The sequence below is a fragment of the Muntiacus reevesi genome, chromosome 6, assembly GCF_963930625.1.
Source record: "Muntiacus reevesi chromosome 6, mMunRee1.1, whole genome shotgun sequence".
In the NCBI taxonomy this organism is placed as follows: Eukaryota; Metazoa; Chordata; class Mammalia; order Artiodactyla; family Cervidae; genus Muntiacus; species Muntiacus reevesi.
This window is the reverse complement of record NC_089254.1, coordinates 39,127,617-39,150,875: the sequence shown is the minus strand read 5'-3', so window position 1 is coordinate 39,150,875 and position 23,259 is coordinate 39,127,617.

Here is a 23,259-nt window from a genome sequence, read left to right as displayed (position 1 = left end):
CAATAGTGAAGAAAAAAAGCTGTTATAGACATTCATGTACAGGTATTTGTGTAAACTGTACTTTCATTTCTCTTTGGTAAATACCTAAGAATAGAATGGCTGGGACATATAAAATTATGTGAATTTTTAAGGAAATTGGTGCATAATTTTACTAAGCGATTGTGTCATTTTACAGTCTCGCCAATAGTGTATGAGATTGCAGTTGCTTTTTGGGCGGTGGGGAGTTTGTGTATGTATGTGTGTGTGTGTATATATGTTTGTGTATATATGTGTATACACACACATGTGTGTTGAGAATGTATGCTGTGTATATATGTGTATATACATATATCCCACACCCAAAAAAGCAATACATATAAACATATATATAATTGCATATATATATCTCCAATTTTTCTGTCATGTATTTAAAAAGCTCTATTGACATTTTACCTGAACTTATTTTTTTTTCTGTTTTTTAATGATTGCCCTAAAGATTGCAATAAAATTGCTACAGTTTAAAACACTAGCCATAGAAGTTTTGGCAAGGATGTGAAATAACTGGAACACTCACACACTTCTGGTGGGAAGTAATAAATGGTACAGCAGGTTTGGGAAAAAATTTGGCTGTTTCTTAAAAATATAAACATATAACTTCTATAAAATCTATTTCACTCCTAGGTATTTACCCAAGAGAAATAAAAGTATATGTCTACATCACTTCACCAAAATGGTCATAGCAGCTTTATTTGTAACAGCCCAAAATTACTATAAAAACTCAAATGTCTATAAGGAAATTGCATAAGAAAATTGTGTTCTATCCTAACAAAGGAATATCATTGAGCAATGAAAAGACACAAGCTACTTTTTCCAGTTTTACTGAGAAATAACTAACATTTAACATTGTGTGAGTTTAAGATGTTCAATAGGATGATTTTATATACCTATACATTGCAAAATGATTACCACAATAAGTTTAGATAACATAGTCATCTCCTCACCATAGCTATGCTATTTTTTTCCTTTTTGTGATGAGACTATTCAAGATACACTTTGTTGACAAATTTTAAATATACAATACAGCATTGTTAAGCATAGTCACCATTCTATACATTACATCTCCAGAAATGCCCTTTGACCAACTTCACTCCTTTCCCCTCTATTCTTCCCCCACCCTAGCAAGCCAATCTATTCTGCTTCCAAATTTTTTTTTTTAATCAATACATAGAAGTGGTATCTCAGAGTATTTGTCTTATTCTGTCTGACATATTTCACTGGGTACAATGCCCTCAAGCTTCATCCATATTCTCACAAATTGAAAAATCTCCTTCTATTTTGTTCTTGAAAAAGTACTCTCTTGTATATATTTCCCACGTTTTCTTTATCCATTCATGCATCAATACTCACTTAAGTTATCTCTACCACTTTGCTATTTCTAAAAATGCTGCAATGAATAAGGAGATACAGATATCTCTTTGAGATAGTGATTTTACCTCCTTTGGATATGTACCCAGAAGTGGGATTGCTGGATTATATAATTTTATTTTTCATTTTTGAAGGAACCTTCATACTGTTTTGTATAATGACACTACAAATTTACATTCCCAATAACCGTACACAAGTATCCTCTTTTCCCCACATCCTCACCGGCACTTGTTACCTCTTGTATTTTTGGTGATAGCTATTCTAACAGGTGTAAGGCTATATCTCACTGTTGCTTTCTTTTTTTTTTTTTTTTTTTTTGAATTTTATTTTTTCTTATTTTTTTTTTTCAGTGGGTTTTGTCATACATTGACATGAATCAGCCATATAGTTACACGTATTCCCCATCCCGATCCCCCCTCCCACCTCCCTCTCCACCCGACTCCTCAGGGTCCTCCCAGTGCACCAGGCCCGAGCACTTGACTCATGCATCCCACCTGGGCTGGTGGTCTGTTTCACCATAGATAATATACATGCTGTTCTTTCAAAACATCCCACCCTCACTTCTCCCCCAGAGTTCAAAAGTCTGTTCTGTACTTCTGTGTCTCTTTTTCTGTTTTGCATATAGGGTTATCGCTACCATCTATCTAAATTCCGTATATATGTGTTAGTATACTGTAATGTTCTTTATCTTTCTGGCTTACTTCACTCTGTATAATGGGCTCCAGTTTCATCCATCTCATTAGAACTGATTCAAATGAATTCTTTTTAACGGCTGAATAATATTCCATGGTGTATATGTACCACAGCTTCCTTATCCATTCATCTGCTGATGGGCATCTGGGTTGCTTCCATGTCCTGGCTATTATAAACAGTGCTGCGATGAACATTGGGGTGCACGTGTCTCTTTCAGATCTGGATTCCTCAGTGTGTATGCCCAGAAGTGGTATTGCTGGGTCATATGGCAGTTCTATTTCCAGTTTTTTAAGAAATCTCCACACTGTTGTCCATAGTGGCTGTACTAGTTTGCATTCCCACCAACAGTGTAAGAGGGTTCCCTTTTCTCCACACCCTCTCCAGCATTTATCGCTTGTAGACTTTTGGATAGCAGCCATCCTGACTGGCGTGTAATGGTACCTCATTGTGGTTTTGATTTGCATTTCTCTGATGATGAGTGATGTTGAGCATCTTTTCATGTGTTTGTTAGCCATCTGTATGTCTTCTTTGGAGAAATGTCTGTTTAGTTCTTTGGCCCATTTTTTGATTGGGTCGTTTATTTTTCTGGAATTGAGCTTCAGGAGTTGCTTGTATATTTTTGAGATTAATCCTTTGTCTGTTTCCTCATTTGTTATTATTTTCTCCCAATCTGAGGGCTCTCTTTTCACCTTACTTATAGTTTCCTTTGTTGTGCAAAAGCTTTTAATTTTCATTAGGTCCCATTTGTTTATTTTTGCTTTTATTTCCAATATTCTGGGAGGTGGGTCATAGAAGATCTTGCTGTGATTTATGTCAGAGAGTGTTTTGCCTATGTTCTCCTCTAGGAGTTTTATAGTTTCTGGTCTTACATTTAGATCTTTAATCCATTTTGAGTTTATTTTTGTGTATGGTGTTAGGAAGTGTTCTAGTTTCATTCTTTTACAAGTGGTTGACCAGTTTTCCCAGCACCACTTGTTAAAGAGATTGTCTTTTTTCCATTGTATATCCTTGCCTCCTTTGTCAAAGATGAGGTGTCCATAGGTTCGTGGATTTATCTCTGGGCTTTCTATTCTGTTCCATTGATCTATATTTCTGTCTTTGTGCCAGTACCATACTGTCTTGATGACTGTGGCTTTATAGTAGAGTCTGAAGTCAGGCAGGCTCACTGTTGCTTTGATTTGCATTTTCGTTGTAATTGGTGATGTCAAGCATCTTTTCCTGTACCTTTGGCCATTTGAATATCTTCTTTAGAGATATGTCAATTCAGGTTCTTTGCCCATTTTTAAATTGGATTATTTGGGTCTTCTGGCTGTTGAGTTATATGAATTCCTTGTATATTTTGGATATTTAACCACTTATCAGACATATATTTTGTATATTCTGTAGGTTGCCTTTTCATTTCGCTGATGGTTAACTTTGCTATGCCAAAGCTTTTTAGTTTGATACAGTCCCATCTGTTTATTTTCGATTTTGTGTCTTGTATTTTAGGTGTCACTTCCAAAAATTCACTGCTTTGTGAGTCGAGTCGGTTGAGCTCCACATTGGGGCAAAATCACTGGCAGGGCTCTCTGAGAGGGTCCTCTAGCTGTATCCAACAATTGGGGATACGGTGCATCTTGAGTGGGGATCATAGTCCAGGCTCCCTTTTCAGATGGGGTCACAGGCTACATTCTCCACAATGGGGCTGAGTCATTCACGAGGCTCCTTGCCTGGGCAAGGCCACTGGATGTGTTCAGTGATGTGGCAGAGTCCTAGGCTGGGCTTCTCCACTCCGCGGGGCCGTAGCGTGGGCTCCACAGCTCGGTGCTCCGTGGAGTTTTACTCTGGAGCTGCCCAGGCTTCTCTTCAGGCTCCCTGGCTATGTGAGGCCAGAGACCATGCTCAACAGTTGGACAAGGCTCCTGACCTGAATCTCAGACCAGCCGGCGCTATACGGTGTGCTCTGCGGCTGCCCAGGTTCTCTGTCCAAGCGTCTCTGACTTCAAGCTTTCCGGATGCACAGGAACCGAGACTGGATTTGCTTTCCTGCTGAAGCAAAGCGGTAGAATGAGCTGGTAAGGCCCTTTGACTAGAGACCACATCAGTCAGAACTGCCAGACAACCGTGTCCCCCCCCCCCAGATGGGACGACCGGCAGCACCGTGACTGCGCTCTCTGCTCTGGGTCCGGCGCACGGTAAGGCGGTGCGCGGGTGTCCGAGTGCGGGTTGCTGCAAGCCCGGCCCTCTCTGTCCCAGTGGTGGTACCCTCCTGGCTCTCCAGGTGCTCTCTTTGAGGCAAGGGAAACCCGAACGGGCCTCCCTGAAACTGCGTTCCGAAGTGTTGGGAAAGCTACTTTAGGTTCTCGTTTTCCCACTGGAAAAACTGAAAGTGGGGGTGGGGGAGGGGAGCCCCTCCAGGCAATGCTGTGCGGGCCTGAGGTTGGGGCAGCCGCGTCAGAGTGAAACGTGCCTCTCAGCCTCCAATGCGGTCCTTCTCAGTCTCTGTGACCCAGGGAGTGCTTCAGTCTTCCCCTGCCTCTTACGTTGTCACATGGCGACTCGTCTATGGGAGATGCTGGCTGATCTTCTTGTGTGCCAGCGGGCGGGGTGGGGGGGATTCGAGGTATGTCACCACCTTGCTGACGTCTCTTTGGAGAGGATGCTGCTGCAGGTCCAGCTGGGGCATGGGTGGCTAGCTCTTGATTGTCCAGAAAGCTAGGTTGATGATGGCAGTATCTGCAAAGACTAAAAAGAAACAAGCAATTGATACACACAATAGCATGAATAAATTTCAGGAACATTATGCTAAGTAAAAGAGGTTAAACTCAAGAGGCTATTTCCATCTCATTTCTTTTATATGAAATTCTAGAAAAAGCAAAGCTTTCATGATGGACAGCAAATCTGTGCTGCTTAGGGTTAGCAATTGGGAAGGATTATTCATTTCAAAAGGGCCCAAGGAAACTTTCTGAGGTAATTTAAATGTTTTATAATATATTGTAATCATGTTTACACAACTGTATATAAGTACCCAGACTCAACTCATTGAACTGTAATACTTAAAATGGATGAATAAGGTATGTAATAAATATCTTGGTAAATCTAGGAGAAGAGAGAAACAGAAGAATTGAGAGAGAATAAAGTAAGGGTAGCCAATTCAAGGGGGAAAAAAAATGTACTTTCCCACTTATTTGGTTTGCCAGAAGAAAACAGACAAAAAGTTTAGTAAAAAAGACCTCTGCTAGGACTTCCCTCGGAGAAGGCAATGGCAACCCACTCCAGTACTCTTGCCTGGAAAATCCCATGGGTGGAGAAGCCTGGTGGGCTGCCGTCTATAGGATCTCACAGAGTCAGACACGACTGAAGCAACTTAGTAGTAGCAGCAGCAGCAGCAGGACTTCCTGGATCCAGTGGCTTAGGCTTTACACTCCCAGTTCAGAGGACTTGGGTTGGATTCCTGGTCAGGGAACTAGAATTGAATGCTGCAACTAAAAAAGATCCTGCATGCAGCAACTAAGATTCAATGCAGTCAAATGAATAAATAAAAGTTTTACTTTTTTAGTTTAAAAAGAAAAAAAATGAAAAAGTAATTTCAGATATTACTTTTTTTTAAGACCTGACCAAATTCCATATAAATTCCATGTAAATTGGCAGAATCCATTTGGCATTCAGAAAGTTTAGATGCACAAAAATCTAGTAAGCATAGCTTTTAGTTTGATAACCTCTAAGTTATAAGAAGTACAAAGAGGAATGGTGTTTGAAATGAGTTGGTAAGCAGCATCTATGAAATATTACTTGGATTTTCTAATTGATTTGTAGATAACAATCTTTATCAGTTGCAATATCTTTATATCCATAACTTTTTGTCTTTTTTTAATTTATTTATTTTTATTAGTTGGAGGCTAATTACTTCAAAACATTGCAGTGGGTTTTGTCATACATTGACATGAAACAGCCATGGAGTTACATGTGTTCCCCATCCCGATCCCCCCTTCCACCTCCCTCTCCACCCGATTCCTCTGGGTCTTCCCAGTGCACCAGGCCCGAGCACTTGTCTCATGCATCCCACCTGGGCTGGTGATCTGTTTCCCTATAGATAATATACATGCTGTCCTCTCCAAACATCCCACCCTCGCCTTCGCCCACAGAGTCCAAAAGTCTGTTCTGTACATCTGTGTCTCTTTTTCTGTTTTGCATATAGGGTTATCATTACCATCTTTCTAAATTCCATATATATGTGTTAGTATGCTGTAATGATCTTTATCTTTCTGGCTTACTTTACTCTGTATAATGGGCTCCAGTTTCATCCATCTCATTAGAACTGATTCAAATGAATTTTTTTAATGGCTGAGTAATATTCCATGGTGTATATGTACCACAGCTTCCTTATCCATTCATCTGCTGATGGGCATCTAGGTTGCTTCCATGTCTTGGCTATTATAAACAGTGCTGCGATGAACATTGGGGTGCACGTGTCTCTTTCAGTTCTGGTTTCCTCAGTGTGTATGCCCAGAAGCGGTATTGCTGGGTCATATGGCAGCTCTATTTCCAGTTTTTAAAGAAATCTCCACACTGTTGTCCATAGTGGCTGTACTAGTTTGCATTCCCACCAACAGTGTAAGAGGGTTCCCTTTTCTCCACACCCTCTTCAGCATTTATTGCTTGTAGACTTTTGGATAGCAGCCATCCTGACTGGCGTGTAATGGTACCTCATTGTGGTTTTGATTTGCATTTCTCTGCTAATGAGAGATGTTGAGCATCTTTTCATGTGTTTGTTAGCCATCTGTATGTCTTCTTTGGAGAAATGTCTGTTTAGTTCTTTGGCCCATTTTTTTGATTGGGTCATTTATTTTTCTGGAATTGAGCTGCAGGAGTTGCTTGTACATTTTTGAGATTAATCCTTTCTCTGTTGCTTCATTTGCTATTATTTTCTCCCAATCTGAGGGCTGTCTTTTCACCTTACTTATAGTTTCCTTTGTTGTGCAAAAGCTTTTAGGTTTCATTAGGTCCCATTTGTTTATTTTTGGTTCTATTTCCAATATTCTGGGAGGTGGGTCATAGAGGATCCTGCTGTGATTCATGTCAGAGAGTGTTTTGCCTATGTTCTCTTCTAAGAGTTTTATAGTCTCTGGTCTTACATTTAGATTTTTAATCCATTTTGAGTTTATTTTTGTGTATGGTGTTAGATAGTGTTCTTGTTTCATTCTTTTACAAGTGGTTGACCAGTCCTCCCAGCACCACTTGTTAAAGAGATTGTCTTTTTTCCATTGCATATCCTTGCCTCCTTTGTCGAAGATAAGGTGTCCGTAGGTTCGTGGATTTATCTCTGGGCTTTCTATTCTGGTCCATTGATCTATATTTCTGTCTTTGTGTCAGTACCATACTGTCTTGATGACTGTGGCTTTTAGTAGAGTCTGAAGTCAGGCAGGTTGATTCCTCCAGTTCCATTCTTCTTTCTCAAGATTACTTTGGCTATTCGAGGTTTTTTGTATTTCCATACAAATTGTGAAATTATTTGTTCTAGTTCTGTGAAAAATACCATTGGTAGCTTGATAGGGATTCAATTGAATCTATAGATTGCTTTGAGTAGAATAGTCATTTTGACAATATTGATTCTTCCAATCCATGAACACGGTAGGTTTCTCCATCTGTTTGTGTCCTCTTTGATTTCTTTCATCAGTGTTTTATAGTTTTCTATGTATAGGTCTTTCGTTTCTTTAGGTAGATATACTCCTAAGTATTTTATTCTTTTTGTTGCAATGGTGAATGGTATTGTTTCCTTAATTTCTCTTTCTGTTTTTTCATTGTTAGTGTATAGGAATGCAAGGGATTTCTGTGTGTTAATTTTATATCCTGCAACTTTACTATATTCATTGATTAGTAATTTTCTGGAAGAGTCTTTAGGATTTTCTATATAGAGGATCATGTCATCTGCAAACAGTGAGAGTTTCACTTCTTCTTTTCCTATCTGGGTTCCTTTTACTTCTTTTTCTGCTCTGATTTCTGTGGCCAAAACTTCCAACACTATGTTGAATAGTAGTGGTGAGAGGGGGCACCCTTGTCTTGTTCCTGATTTCAGGGGAAATGCTTTCAATTTTTCACCATTGAGGGTGATGCTTGCTGTGGGTTGGTCATATATAGCTTTTATTGTGTTGAGGTATGTTCCTTCTATTCCTGCTTTCTGGAGAGTTTTAATCATAAATGAGTGTTGAATTTTGTCAAAGGCTTTCTCTGCATCTATTGAGATAATCATATGGTTTTTATCTTTCCATTTGTTAATGTGGTGTATTCCATTGATTGATTTGCGGATATTAAAGAATCCTTGCATTCCTGTGATAAACCCCACTTGGTCAATGGTGTATGATTTTTTTTAATATGTTGTTGGATTCTGTTTGCTAGAATTTTGTTAAGGATTTTTGCATCTATGTTCATCAGTGATATTGGTCTGTAGTTTTCTTTTTTGTGGCAACGTTGTCTGGTTTTGGAATTAGGGTGATGGTGGCCTCATAGAATGAGTTTGGAAGTTTACCTTCTGCAATTTTCTGGAAGAGTTTGAGTAAGATAGGTGTTAGCTCTTCTCTAAATTTTTGGTAGAATTCAGCTGTGAAGCCATCAGATCCTGGGCTTTTGTTTGCTCGAAGATTTCTGGTTACAGTTTCAATTTCCTTGCTTGCAATGGCTCTGTTAAGATCTTCTATTTCTTCCTGATTCAGTTTTGGAAAGTTATACTTTTCTAAGAATTTGTCCATTTCATCCAAGTTGTCCATTTTATTGGCATAGAGCTGCTGGTAGTAGTCTCTTATGATCCTTTGTATTTCAGTGTTGTCTGCTGTGATTTCTCCATTTTCATTTCTAATTTTGTTAATTTGGTTCTTCTCTCTTTGTTTCTTAATGAGTCTTGCTAATGGTTTGTCAATTTTGTTTATTTTTTCAAAAAACCAGCTTTTAGCTTTGTTGATTTTTGCTATGGTCTCTTTAGTTTCTTTTGCATTTATTTCTGCCCTAATTTTTAAGATTTCTTTCCTTCTACTAACCCTGGGGTTCTTCATTTTGTCCTTCTATAGTTGCTTTAGGTGTAGAGTTAGATTATTTATTTGGCTTTTTTCTTGTTTCTTGAGGTAAGCCTGTGACGCTATGAACCTTCCCCTTAGCACTGCTTTTACAGTGTCCCATAGGATTCGGGTTGTTGTGTTTTCATTTTCATTCATTTCTATGCATATTTTGATTTCTTCTATGATTTGTTGATTATTCAGAAGCGTGTTATTTAGCCTCCATATTTTTGAATTTTTAACAATTTTTTTCCTGTAATTGAGATCTAATCTTACTGCACTGTGGTCAGAAAAGACGACTGGAATGATTTCAATTTCTTTGAATTTCCCAAGACCAGATTTTTGGCCCAGGATGTGATCTATTCTGGAGAAGGTTTCGTGTGAGCTTGAGAAAAAGGTGAAGTTGATTGTTTTGGGGTGAAATGTCCTATAGATATCAATTAGGTCTAGCTGGTCCATTGTGTCATTTAAAGTTTGTGTTTCCTTGTTAATTTTCTGTTTACTTGATCTATCCATAGTTGTGAGTGGGGTATTAAAGTCTCCCACTATTATTGTGTTACTATTAATTTCCTCTTTCATACTCATTAGCATTTGCCATGCATATTGCGGTGCTCCTATGTTGGGTGCATATATATTTATAATTGTTATATCCTCTTCTTGGATTGATCCTTTGATCATTATGTAGTGTCCTTCTTTGTCTCTTTTCACATCCTTCATTTGAAAGTCTATTTTATCTGATATGAGTATTGCGACTGCTACTTTCTTTTGGTCTCCGTTTGCGTGAAATATTTTTTTCCAGCCCCTCACTTTTAGTCTGTTTGTGTCCCTGGTTTTGAGGTGGGTCTCTTGTAGACAGCATATATAGGGGTCTTGTTTTTGTATCCGTTCAGCCAATCTTTGTCTTTTGGTTGGGGCATTCAACCCATTTACATTTAAGGTAATTATTGATAGGTGTGGTCCTGTCGCCATTTACTTTGCTGTTTTGGGTTCACATTTATACAACCTTTCTGTGTTTCCTATCTAGAGAAGATCCTTTAGCATTTGTTGAAGAGCTGGTTTGGTGGTGCTGAATTCTCTCAGCTTTTGCTTGTCTGTAAAGCTTTTGAATTCTCCTTTATATCTGAATGAGATCCTTGCTGGGTACAGTAATCTGGGTTGTAGGTTATTCTCTTTCATTACTTTCAGTATGTCCTGCCATTCCCTTCTGGCCTGGAGGGTTTCTATTGATAGATCAGCTGTTATCCTTATGGGAATCCCCTTGTGTGTTATTTGTTGTTTCTCCCTTGCTGCTTTTAATATTTGTTCTTTGTGTTTGATCTTTGTTAATTTGATTAATATATGACTTTGGGTGTTTCGCCTTGGGTTTATCCTTTTTGGGACTCTCTGGGTTTCTTGGACTTGGGTGGCTATTTCCTTCCCCATTTTAGGGAAGTTTTCAGCTATTATCTCCTCGAGTATTTTCTCATGGCCTTTCTTTTTGTCTTCTTCTTCTGGGACTCCTATGATTCGAATGTGGGGGCGTTTCACATTGTCCCAGAGGTCCCTGAGGTTGTCCTCATTTCTTTTGATTCTTTTTTCTTTTTTCCTCTCTGCTTCATTTATTTCCACCATTTTATCTTCTACCTCACTTATCCTATCTTCTGTCTCCGTTATTCTACTCTTGGCTCCCTCCAGAGAGTTTTTGATCTCATTTATTGCATTATTCTTTTTTAATTGACCTTTTTATTTCTTCTAGGTCTTTATTAACCATTTCTTGCATCTTTTCAATCTTTGTCTCCAGGCTATTTATCTGTAACTCCATTTTGTTTTCAAGATTTTGGATCATTTTTATTATCATTATTCTAGATTCTTTTTCAGGTAGATTCCCCTATCTCCTCCTCTTTTGTTTGACTTGGTGGGCATTTTTCATGTTCCTTTACCTGTTGGGTATTTCTCTGCCTTTTTATCTTGTTTAGATTGCTGTGTCTGGAGTGGGTTTTCTGTATTCTGGAGGTCTGTGATTCATTTTTGTTTTGGAGGTTTTACCCAATGGGTGGGGTTGGACGTTTGGCTTGTCAAGGTTTCCTGGTTAGGGAGGCTTGCGTCGGTGTTCTGGTACGTGGAACTTGATTTCTTCTCTCTGGAGTGCAATGGAGTGCCCAGTAATGAGTTTTGAGATGGGTCTATGTGTTAGGTGTGACCTTGAGCAGGTTGTATGTTGGCGTTCAGGGCTATGTTCCTGCGTTGCTGGAGAATTTGTGTGGTATGTCTTGCTCTAAAAGTTATTGGCTCTTGGGTGGTGGTTGGTTTCAGTGTAGTTATGGAGGCTTTTGGATGGTCTCTTATTACTTAAAGTTCCGTGTAGTCAGGAGTTTTCTGGTGTTCTCAGGTTTTGGGCTTAAGTCTCCTGCTTCTGGATTTCAGTTTTATTCTTCCAGTAGTCTCAAGACTTCTCCTACTATACAGCACTGATAATAAAACTTCTAGGTTAATGGCAAAAGATTCTCCCCTGTGAGGGACACCCAGAGAGGTTCAGAGTTACATGAAGAAGAGGAGAGGGAGGAGGAAGATAGAGATGAGCAGGAGGAGAAAAAGCGGGACTCAAGAGGAGAGAGACAGATCTATGCAGTTGTCTTTTCCCAAAGTGTTCTCTGTAGCCCAGACACCCACAAAGATTCACAGAATTGGATTGGGAAGAGAAGGGGAAAGGAGGAAATAGAGGTTTTCTGAGGTAGAAAATGGAGAGTCAAGATTGGGAGAGAGTAATCCACACAGTCCTTAATAAAAATGGGAACTGAATATTGGATTCTTCAATGTCCACAATTTATATCTTATACTGAAAAACAAAGATTAAAAATCTAGAGTAGAGGTTAGACTCTTTAAAAATACTATATTAAAAACCAAAACCAAAACAAAACAAAACAAAAAATTTAGACATATATATGAAGTTCAGTTTAAAAATAGGGCTTCTCTCTCTTTTTTTTTTTTGTAAGGTTATAGTGTAATGAAAATGAAAATTAAGGTATAGCAGAGGAGTAATAGAGGACTTTAAAAGGAAATAAGAGAAAAAGAAAAATAGAAAATAGAAGAGAAACAGAAAAAAAAAGAAAAAAAAAACACAAGAAAAAAAATTTTTTTCCTAATTAAAAAAATCGTAAAAATCTATGAAAATGAAAGTTAAGGAGTAATGGGGGGGTAATAGGGAATTTTTAAATAAAATAAAAGAGAAAAAATAAAAAAGAAAAAAAAATTTTTTTTTTTAACTTAAAAAAAAAAGTAAAAATATATCAAGGAATTTCTCTGGAGCTGTTGTGGTCAGTGTGGGTTCGGTTCAGCTTCACATAGCTCCTCGTTCCAGCTTACACTTCTCGATATCTACAGGCCCCTTTCCGGTGTAGTCGGTGTTTTCTTCAGGGATCTTAATCTGTTGCACTGGTCCTTTCTGAAGCGGTTCCCTTTGTTTTTTGGCTTTTGTTTGCCAGTCTCTTCAGTGCCTAATTTCCGCCCTGACACAGGCAGGCGGAGGTGGACTCTTACTCAGGTAGCTAGTTCCCTCGCGCTGCAGGGAGGGGCTGGCGCTGCTTTCTCTGCGCTGCTCAAGCTCCCAGTTGTTCTATATGGAGCGTGCCCTGCGCTGCGCGCGGTTCCAGCCCTCGGGTGTTCCACAAAAGCGCAGAACAAGAAGCTGTGCCTGCTTTTTGTGCCTACCCCATCCGAGCGGCTCAGGCAGCCAGGAGCTTGACGGGCGCACTCCCCCCGGGTGCGGCGCGCCTTCTCCCCTCCGCGGTCCCAGTCTCAGTTTCCGCCAGCGCCAGTCGGGTGCTTGCGCCTTCTGCCCTCCGCGTCCCCAGCCCCAGTCCCCGCCCACGCGGGTTGGGTGCCTGCGCCCTGTGTCTTGCCGCAACCCTCCTGGCAGATGCCGATCATCCAAAATCTCAGGAGGGCTTTGATTCGCAACTGGGGGCCTGATTACAGTGCGGCAGGGGATGCGGTCCTTGGGGCCGAGCCTGCCCCTTTCCCCTCCCCCCTGACTCCTGCCTCCGGCAGGGTTGGGTAGGTCCGCAGCCTGCGAGCTCTTCTCCGGACTTGCTCGGTCCCTTTGTGCTGCGAACGGCCGGCAGTGTGTTCGGCCGGTTAATTTTCTCTCTCTTTTGCTGTCCCACAGTTTAAGTTGGTATCTCACAAAAGCTCCCTCCGATTGTCCTCAGGGCACTCAGGCCCGGTCCTTACCCCAAGCAATGCTGCCTGCTTCTTTCTGTTCTGCCCCCACTTGCTGGTGGCAGATGCGGGCGTCTGGGGTACTTTTCTGCTGGGAGTTGCTTTTAGGCACGTAATCTGTGAGTTTTATTTATTGTCTCCCTCCCAGTTAGGTTGCCCTCCGAGATTCAAAAACTTCCCCCAGACCCGCCAGTGCGAGGGTTTCCTGGTGTTTGGAAACTTCCTCTATTGTGACTCCCTTCCCGGGACAGATCTCCGTCCTTAGCTCTTTTGTCTCCCTTCTTATCTTTTATATTTTGTCCTACCTCCTTTCGAAGACAATGGGCTGCTTTTCTGGGCGCCTGATGACCTCAGCTAGCGATCAGAAGTTGTTTCGTGAAGTTTGCTCTGTGTTCAGTATTCTTTTGATGAATTTGTAGGAGGGAAAGTGGTCTCCCCGTCCTACTCCTCCGCCATCTTGGCTCCTCCTCCCAACGTTTTGTCTTTTGATGAATGGAAGCTTGTAAGCTGGTTTTGTTTCTCAATGTTGTTTTTATTATTTGTGCTTATGATATATAATGTGAACAGTCTTCCACTCTCCCGTGCTCACCATTGTTGTTCTCTATTGTCCTTTTTTATATTTTGGGCATTTTGGTCCTAGAATTTCTTTATTGTATTTGCGTATGATTTGAGGTAAGAACTCAATTTCATGAAAAAGCAATTATCCCATCTCTATTGAAACTGTGTTTCCCTACTATCCTTAAAGTCACATCTGCTCTATGAACATAGTTTGTTTCTTGGGGCCTCCTAGCTGGTTTTTCCTCAGAAATATCTTAACTATCCTTGGCCTTTCATCATTTTCCATAAACTTTAGAATTTGACAGTTTAGCTTATCAAACTCTGAAACAAACAAAATCTCATAAGTGTCAATAGTATTAAATCTGTAGGTTTATTTCGGGATAATTGGCATCATTAAAATATTTGCATCTTACAAACCAAGAACATCATATATCTCTCCAATCTCTCATGTCATGATATATCTAATTTTTTATGTCTTTTCAGTATATTTGGACATTTAGTTGTTTTCCTAGAGCTCTTAAAGACATATTTATTAAAGTTATAATTTATATAATTTATTAATATTTTGTATATTGATATATTTTTAAATATTACTTTTAAAATGTATTCTATTTAAAATGCAGTTGCTTTTTGATAATAATAGTAAATTCTCTTAGTAGTTCTAATAATTAATTTGTACTTCTCTTCTGTTTCATAGAAGGAAGATTGTATCATGTGAATATAGTGAATAATTTATGTCCTTTCCTTTTCTGTTCTAACATGTACTTTATTTGATACTCAAATATCTGAATAATTTTTAACATTTTGACCAAGCTGTCTGGTTTTTGTTTCCCCTATTGGACCTAAAAATTAATTTGTTGATTCTTTTCTGGTTCATGAGTTTCATCAGAGGTTCATATTCCTTAGATTTTGTTCTGTGAAGACTCGTTGAAATCTGGCTTAAAGACAGGTTTAAGGCTTCTCCAAAAAGGATCTGAATTTGTTTCTTGTTAAGTTCATGAGGGTACTATAAACTGTAAACACTTTAAGCTAAAATGTCTCCAATTATAGTTATAGTCCTGTGGGACCCAAGAATGCAAGATCCCTGGTACCAGAGCCAGGCAGTCAAGGAGCATCCCCTGGGCAGCAGCTGCAAAAACAGGGCACTTGATATAAAAACCTGGGCACCGGACGCCTGTAGGCCATGTGGGAGACACTGGCACTCTGGAACACAGCAGAGGGAAAGTGCAAAGATAGCACCCACTCTCTGAGGTTTCTGGAAAGGCTAAGAGTCAGACTTTAGATGTGTGCTTTATGAGAAGTCTAACCTCAGTCTGCAGCTGTGATGATAAGCTAATAGGCTTCTTTCACAGAAAGACTGAGCTCCTTGGTCTGTTGCTTCACATCATGTCCTGGGAATGGTAGCTATTTAACAACTCTTCCTCTGTTGGTTACAGGTCTGTGTGACTCTTGAGTATAAGCCGCGCTGGCCACCACAGCCAGGCCATATAAAGATGTTCTGTGCAGCCACACAAATGGGCACTCCAGACAAGGACCTAAGCTCTTTTCTGGAAGATAGTGGAAAGCTGGCATGAGGCAGAGGGTGAGCACAAAGACTGTGTCCACCGGCCTCCATTCTCTGATAGCAACTTCATAGGCCCTTAGATGTGTGCCATACCTGAAGACTGCCTCTCAGGTCAAAACTCTTGAACAAGAAACTGAAACTCAATCACAGAAAGACCCTGGGTTATGTTTCAGTCTGCACTCTATGCAATGCTGTGAGGGTAACAGACTTCCCAGGTGGCACTAGTGGTAAAGAACCTGCCTGCTATTGCAGGTAGACTTAAGAGATGCATGTTCTATCCCTGGGTCAGGAAGATCCCCTGGAGGAGAACATGGCAACCCACTCCAGTATTCTTGCCTGGAAAATCTCATGAACAGAGGAGCCTGGCGAACTACAATTCACAGGGTTGTATAGAGTTGGACACAACTGAAGCTACTCAGCACACCCACGTGGGGATAATAGTCTGTTAAGATATGCCTACCCCACTGTTTAAGACATTTATGGGACCCAAGAACACAAACTCCTCTGGCCTTCAGAGCTAGGGAATCAAAGGGTGTTCCTTGGGTGGCAGCCACAAGAACGGGGCACCAGCTGTGTGTAAAAGTTCCCTTCTGGAAGGTACTGGCACTCTGGAGCATGGCAGGCAGAGGGCAAAGAGGGTTCCCGCCCCACTGTCTCTTCTGGAAAGTGTTCCAGCAGGCTCCTGGATGTGTGTGTTAAGTTAGAAGCCTACCCCTCAGGCTGATGCTCTAAGGTTGTGATAGGCTGCTTCAGCACTGAGCCTTGGGCAGGCGAGTCAAAGTGTGCAAGCCCTTTAAGGGCTGGTTCTCAGCTTGCTTTAGCCTTTTGGGTCTCTTGAGTATACGCCCCATTGGTTTTCAAAGCTAAATATTTTAGGGTCTCATCTCTCAAGTGTAGGTCTTAAAAGTTAGATTACTCAATGTGGGTTTCAAACCCTTCACTTCTCAAGAAGAAGGTATACATTTTGAGTTCCCTCCTAATTATGCATCACTGAGGTAGGGGTGAGTTTATGGTGAGACTGTGTCCTAGCTTCTCCTATTGCTTTGATGTATTTTTTTCTCTCTCATTTGTGCAGCGTGTAGTTATTGCTTAGCCAGCCTGTACATGTTTTTCAGAGGAAATTATTCCATATGTGTTTGTAGTCACCATGTATCCATGAGAGATGAGCTCAGGATCTTCCTACATCCCCATCTTGAACCAGAACCCAGAAGTGCTTAATGAAATGACTATCTAAATTCTGTGTTTGAGAGGTCCAGGAAAAATTATTTATAAATTTTTAAATATTATAAATTTAAGATTATTTTGAAGAGTTGGAAATTTTTATAGCAATGAGCATATTTGAGTATGTACTTGTTTCAAAGCCTACTAGCTAGGAGGATAGTCATACCTAATTAAAAAATAAATATATTTCTACTTTTTGTAAAATTGCCATTACTTTATACATGGCCGCACAAATGTAGAAGACAAAAGAGTACCAAAAGCTCTTAAGAAATACAGATGAAAAATGAGTGTTTTTTTCATTAGGAAACATTTTCTATCATGACTTCATTTGAGTATGAATCTATTGCTGTACTTTTTCCTTCTCTAGAGGAATCAGTCAGATTCTAAAGTGGTATTAAAATGGAAAAAAATATGAAATATTTCCACCCCTTCCATTTATATTTGTATTTTCTACCATTCTTTATATATTCTAATGACTGTTGTAATGAATGTTTAATTTCAGTTTAAACTCTGAACCCTAGTCTTATCAAATTTAATAGAAAGTCAGTTTTTAAGTACAATCTTTGGGTCTTAATGATGCATGTTCTCTGTTTCCCAAATTTCTGCTTGGGTACTTCTGCCCAATTTACCATTGATGAGACTAAGAACCTTCTGTGGGTTGTCTATTATGTAGATAATATGTAGAACCAGAATATAATATGTAGATAATATATAGATATAATATGTAGATAGACATCAACCCTAAATCAGAGGGTTTTACTATTTCTTGAGGTATTTAAACTGTGTGGATATCATAGAAATACAGCATAACTGCATCTCAACAAGAAATGCAGAAAGGCTTTAGATTATCAAACTACCATACTATGCTCCAGAATGGTCCAGATATTCCTTCCAGGGAGAATGCTCTTTATATTGATTTTTATATTAAAACTTATACCAAAGATCCATTTTAATATCAGTGATTCTTTATAGATTTACCATTCAATTTTATGACTTTTAATATAAAATTTTTTGGAGAAGTTATTGATAGAAAATATTGCTTAAATTTGAATATGATCTATGAATTTAAGTTCCTTGCAAGAGAACAAAGAACAACAACAACAAAAATAAACCAAAGACCAAAACTCAGATTAGAGTTTAGGAACAAAGCATTCATCTTACATGTCTTTCAGAGGACAAAAACTACCAGTTGAGAAAAATGAAACAACCCTTATGTAAACTGCATGATAGATTTTCCATATCTCAAGGAATTTGACAGCACAACCTCACTTCTCAGATAGTTTGAGGAAGTCTTAGAGATTATTTGAATAAGTTCTTTAAAGTTAAGAAGCATAAACAGTACCCCATATTTCAAATGTATATCTTGGTGTGGTTAGATAAAATCTTTCTGTGAATGTATACTCCAATAAAACCTCAAGTTAAAGTACCAAAATAAAAGCAATATAATTCTCCCCTAAACTCCCTTTCATAAATGCATATCATAAAATGTGAAAGTCAACAGCTTCATACTTCACAGGGAACTTTTTGTTGTTGTTGTTAACCGGACTTGATTGAAATTCATGGGGGCACAGATTACTAAAAGCTAGATTGAATATATGTGTTTTTCCAGAAGAAAACTCATCTGTGAAGCTGATAGAAAACATAGTCAAATGTTAAATGTAAATGTGTTATTAGGGAGGATGGCATAAATTATGACCCTGCTGGTGATGAAACCCATTATCTTATATCAAGACTATTTCAAATATAATAATAAATTCATTATTATTACTAGACTTTAAACCCAAGTAAATCTCTAATGTAGCATAATAAAATCATGCAAAAGAAATCAACCATACTAGCTCTGGTAATACCTTTCAGATGAAATACTTTGAATTGCATACTAATCATAATGTAAACTGCACTTAAAAGGTTAGTGACTATAGCTCCTCTGAGGACAACAGTGAAGTATTACCACCTTATCCCATTTCAAAAGGGAAAATAAATTGAAGGTCATGAACCAGATTTCTTTCCAGTTTTTAGCAAAGTGGATATGGATCTTTAATATATGACAAAAGCAGAGTAATAGTTTCACTTTCACTGTGAAGTGAGACGTGTTCTCTGTATTCCACATCCTCATAATCTCCCAGAGGTGAAAAGTAAGTATTGTAGTTCTATCTGGCAACCTTCAAGTAGGTGACTGTCTATACATTTCTGCTTCTCATGGCATCAGTTGGGTTGATTTGCTTGATGGTCTCACTACTTGCAAAGGGGCCATGTTGATACAGTCTGTACACTGGGAGCTCATCTGAAGCTGTTGAAAGAGGCCTTATCCCTCCTCTGTGATATTCTTCCCCTGGTTAGGTTGGGGTTTTCCTGGCATCTTGATCTCAGAGAAGCTGAATTTCAGGCGTGATGGCACACTGGCCCCAAAGTGTCAGTGCTTCTTAAAGCTTAAGACCAGAACTTCCAGAACTAACAAAGTATCCTATCGTTCCTGCCCTATGATATTGTTTAGGTAACAGGTTCCCATTTAAAAGGAAGAGCAACACAGGATGTAAATGCAGAGAAATCTCATAACAGATTATCATGTACCTCAGCACACAGATGGTACCAATTGAATATTTCTTATATGGATGAATTGCAGATCATCTAAATTATCTGATTTCAATGTTTTATTACCTTTATTGTTAAGAATTTCCTGATGGTTAGCTAAAATTTCTATTGAATTTAAGTATAATTTTTCTAAGTTGAAATTACTATAATTTTTAGTTAATAAATGGTCAATGGCATCTTCAGAAAACAGGTTTTTGCTTAAAGACAAGTGTTAAGTTAGGGAGCTTTTTCCTTTCTATCTGAAAAACAAATTCATTTAGTTACTATGTGGGAAATAAAAAAGATGGTTAAATACTTTGCAAAAGAGAGTTAATGACTTGTCCTTAGAAAGTAGAAGAGTTTCTTTGAATTAAACACAAGAGGCTCTGAGTGCTTTCCGGAAACCATATAAGGAAAATCCAGGGCAGAGGAACAATTTCATCCATTAATGATGTGAATGGGTGCTGAGCTATAAATTGGGATTCCTAAATTAAAGTCCTAGTTCTGCCACAATCAAGCAGTATATCTCAACCAGCCTCTTTGTCTCCCCCAAAGATCTGTTTTTTCCCTTATAAAATGAAAGGGCTGTACAGAAAATTTATTTAAAAACCTTTAGCTACAACGCTCCAAGATTCTATTCATAAACATGAAAACTTTGTAATTAAAAACAGTCTTGATTTCCTTCTATTTGCATAGCTTTCTATGTTCACTGTATGAGGGGAAACCACACCCCATATTGGCAAACACGTGCATCATTGAAAAATATTTTACCTCATATATGGAATAGTTCTAATGAAGTTTCATGCTATGCTAGGTTTGAGATTTTATTTCTCCAAAAAAGAAAAAAAATGATATTTGTATTTTCTAAATATCTTTTCTTATAGATTTATATTCTTTGTTGCTATTTCATTAAAATATTTTCATTTATATATAAAAGTTTCAAATAAGTGAATGGAGTTTTTAAATTGTAAATTCATATTAAGATTTTGCTATACCAGAACATCCTCTGATTCTCTTATTTCTATTTATCTCACTGTAGACCTGTTAAAATCTCCAAGCTTTATGTCTTATCAAAAACAGATATTAGATAAAACATAAATCAAGGTGGTAAATGAGTAAAACTCTTAACAGATAGTCCACTATTATACTGGAGATGGCATTTGTCAGCTTCTGAAAACTGATCTGTATACATTTCCTGCCAATTTTTATTCATGAAGTCGTATTGGTAGGTAAAATTAGCCCTCATGGAATGTTTATACCATGAAAATTGACAAATAGTATAAATCAGGGTTCCCCTTCCTCCCTTCCTTCCTTCCTTCCTTTTTTCTTTCTTTTCTTCTTGTTTTCTTTCTGACTTTCACTTTGCTCTTTCTTACTCTCTGCTTCTCTTCCTCTCCTGCCCCCCTTTCTTTCTTTAACCTTTTGTTAAACATATATGTTCACACCACTAAGAAAATGCAAAGAGTCAGGTTAAAGAACTAGAACAATCATAAACGATCAGAGTCAACACGTGGGCTGCGTCCTAAACAACTAGCTGGAGTCAGCTGTATAGTCTAGTAGGAAGTAATTTTGATAGACTGTTAAGATGTGGAAAAGCCATAAGCCAGGAACACTCCTGGCATGTTTGAAAAACAATAAAGATAGCAATAGGGATAGGATATATATAGCAAGGGGATAGTTCTGCTAGAAGAGATAAAAATGTAGGCAGGAGTCAAATCATGTAAGGCACGGTAGGGATTTTGAACTTTAACATAAATCCAAAAAGAAATCCTTCAGTTCCGTTCAATTCAGTTCAGTCACTCAGTCATGTCCAACTCCCAGAACTGCAGCATGCCAGGCTTCCCTGTCCATCACCAGCTCCCAGAGCTTGCTCAAACTGATATCCATCAAGTTGGTGATGCCACCCAACCATCTCATCCTCTATCATCCCCTTCTCCTCCTGCCTTCAATCTTTCCCAGCACCAGGGTCTTTTCCAACAGGTCAGTTCTTCACATCAGGTGGCCAGAGTATTGGAGTTTCAGCTTCAGCATCAGTCCTTCCAATGAATATTCAGTACTGATTTGCTTTAGGATTGACTGGTTGAATCTCCTTGCAGTCCAAGGGACTCTCAAGAGTCTTCTCCAACACCACAGTTCAAAAGCATCAATTCTTCAGCGCTCAGCTTTCTTTATGGTCCAACTCTCACATCTATACATGACTAATGGAAAAACTATAGCTTTGCTAGACAGACCTTTGTTGGCAAAGTAATGTTTCTGCTTTTTAATATGCTGTCTAGGTTTGTCATAGCTTTTCTTCCAAGGAGCAATTCTTTTAATTTCATAGAAATTTAATTTCATAGAAATTAAAAGAAAGGCTTAAAGATTTTTAAATTGAGGCATGATATGATCATATTCATTTATAGAGAACAATATGGATTCTCCGTGTCAAATGAATTGAGGTTGAAGCTGCTGAGGACAAAGTGCAAAAAGGCACACCCATCATGAAAATATTATAATGATTCAAGTGAGATATAAGGGTAGCTCAGACTAAATTGATGATATGGATTTGGAGAAATATAGAAAGGTTTGGTTATTGTTTGGGGATTTTGATATAGGATTTGATAATGAATTTGATGTGTGGAATAAAGAAAAACTGTCAGGCATGTAGCCTAAGTAAAATTAAAATTTACTATAGTGACAAATACAAGGAGAGGAAGAAGTTAGCGATGTAGATAGATGCTTCTCCTTTAAATGTTCTATATTTGAGATATCTATTAGGGCGTGGCAACCCACTCCAGTATTCTCGGCTGGAGAATCCCCATGAACAGAGGAGTCTGGCGGGCTGAAGTCCATGGGGTTACAAAGAGTCTGACATGACTGAGTGACTAGGCACAGCACAATACATATATAAGGGCTTCCCAGGTGGTGCTAGTGGTGAAAGAACCACCTGCCAATGCAGGAAGCTTGTGTTTGATCCCTGGGTCAGAAAGATCCCCTGGAGAAGGAAATGGCAACCCACTCCAATATTCTTGTCTGGAGAATCCCATGGATAGAGGAGCCTGGTGGGCTACAGTCCATAGGCTTACAAAGAGTCAAATATGACTGAAGCAACTTAACACACACACATATATGTAAGAAGAGATGTCAAGTAGGTAGTTGAATATGTAAATACTATAATACTTACTACTGAAAAAAATCTTCATATAAGTAGGCCTGTGCAGTTCAAACACATGCTGTTCAAAGTTCAACTATATATATATATAAACAGGCTAAAATATTTTAACTATTTTTACTGTATCACAAATCCCAAAAACCTCTATTGTCTTTAAATTTTGTTAGATTTCTCACTTAATAACAAAATATTGCCTCTCATATTAGTATGTTCCATATATTGTGTTTATGCATGCTCAGTCATGTCCAACTCTTTGCAACCCCATGGACTTTAGCCAGTCAGGTTCCTCTGTCCATGGAATTGGGTTGCCATTTCCTACTCCAGGGGATCTTCCCGATCTTGGATCACTTGCATCTCCTGCATTGGCAGATGGATCCTTTACCACTGTGCCATCTGGGAAGCCCATATTTCATATATATTAAATATTTTCTACCACTTTCATCAAAGGCTTATAGATGTATAATTTACCTGGAATTTATTGTACATGAGGTAGATGTGTTCCTTCACATATATTAATTTCCCAAGAATTTTTATTCTGATGCCTTATGTTTTTACTATTAGTTTCTGGATATTCTGTGTATTCATTTTATTTTTCAATTATTATATGAGCTCTAAACTACTCAAATTGTTGCTTAATGGATTTTTTCTGTGAGGTCAAGATATCACTGCTCTGTCTTTCAAAATGCTCATTTTTTGTTTCATATAACCTATTCATCATCTAGATTAATTATATTTAAATATTATATAGTTATATTAATGGGATATATAAAATGTATAGATTAGTTTGTCTTTACTCCATAAATGTGGCTTATATCTGCATTTACTCAGTTATTATTTTATTCTTCAATGAATTGTGGGTTGTTGTTTTTTTCCTC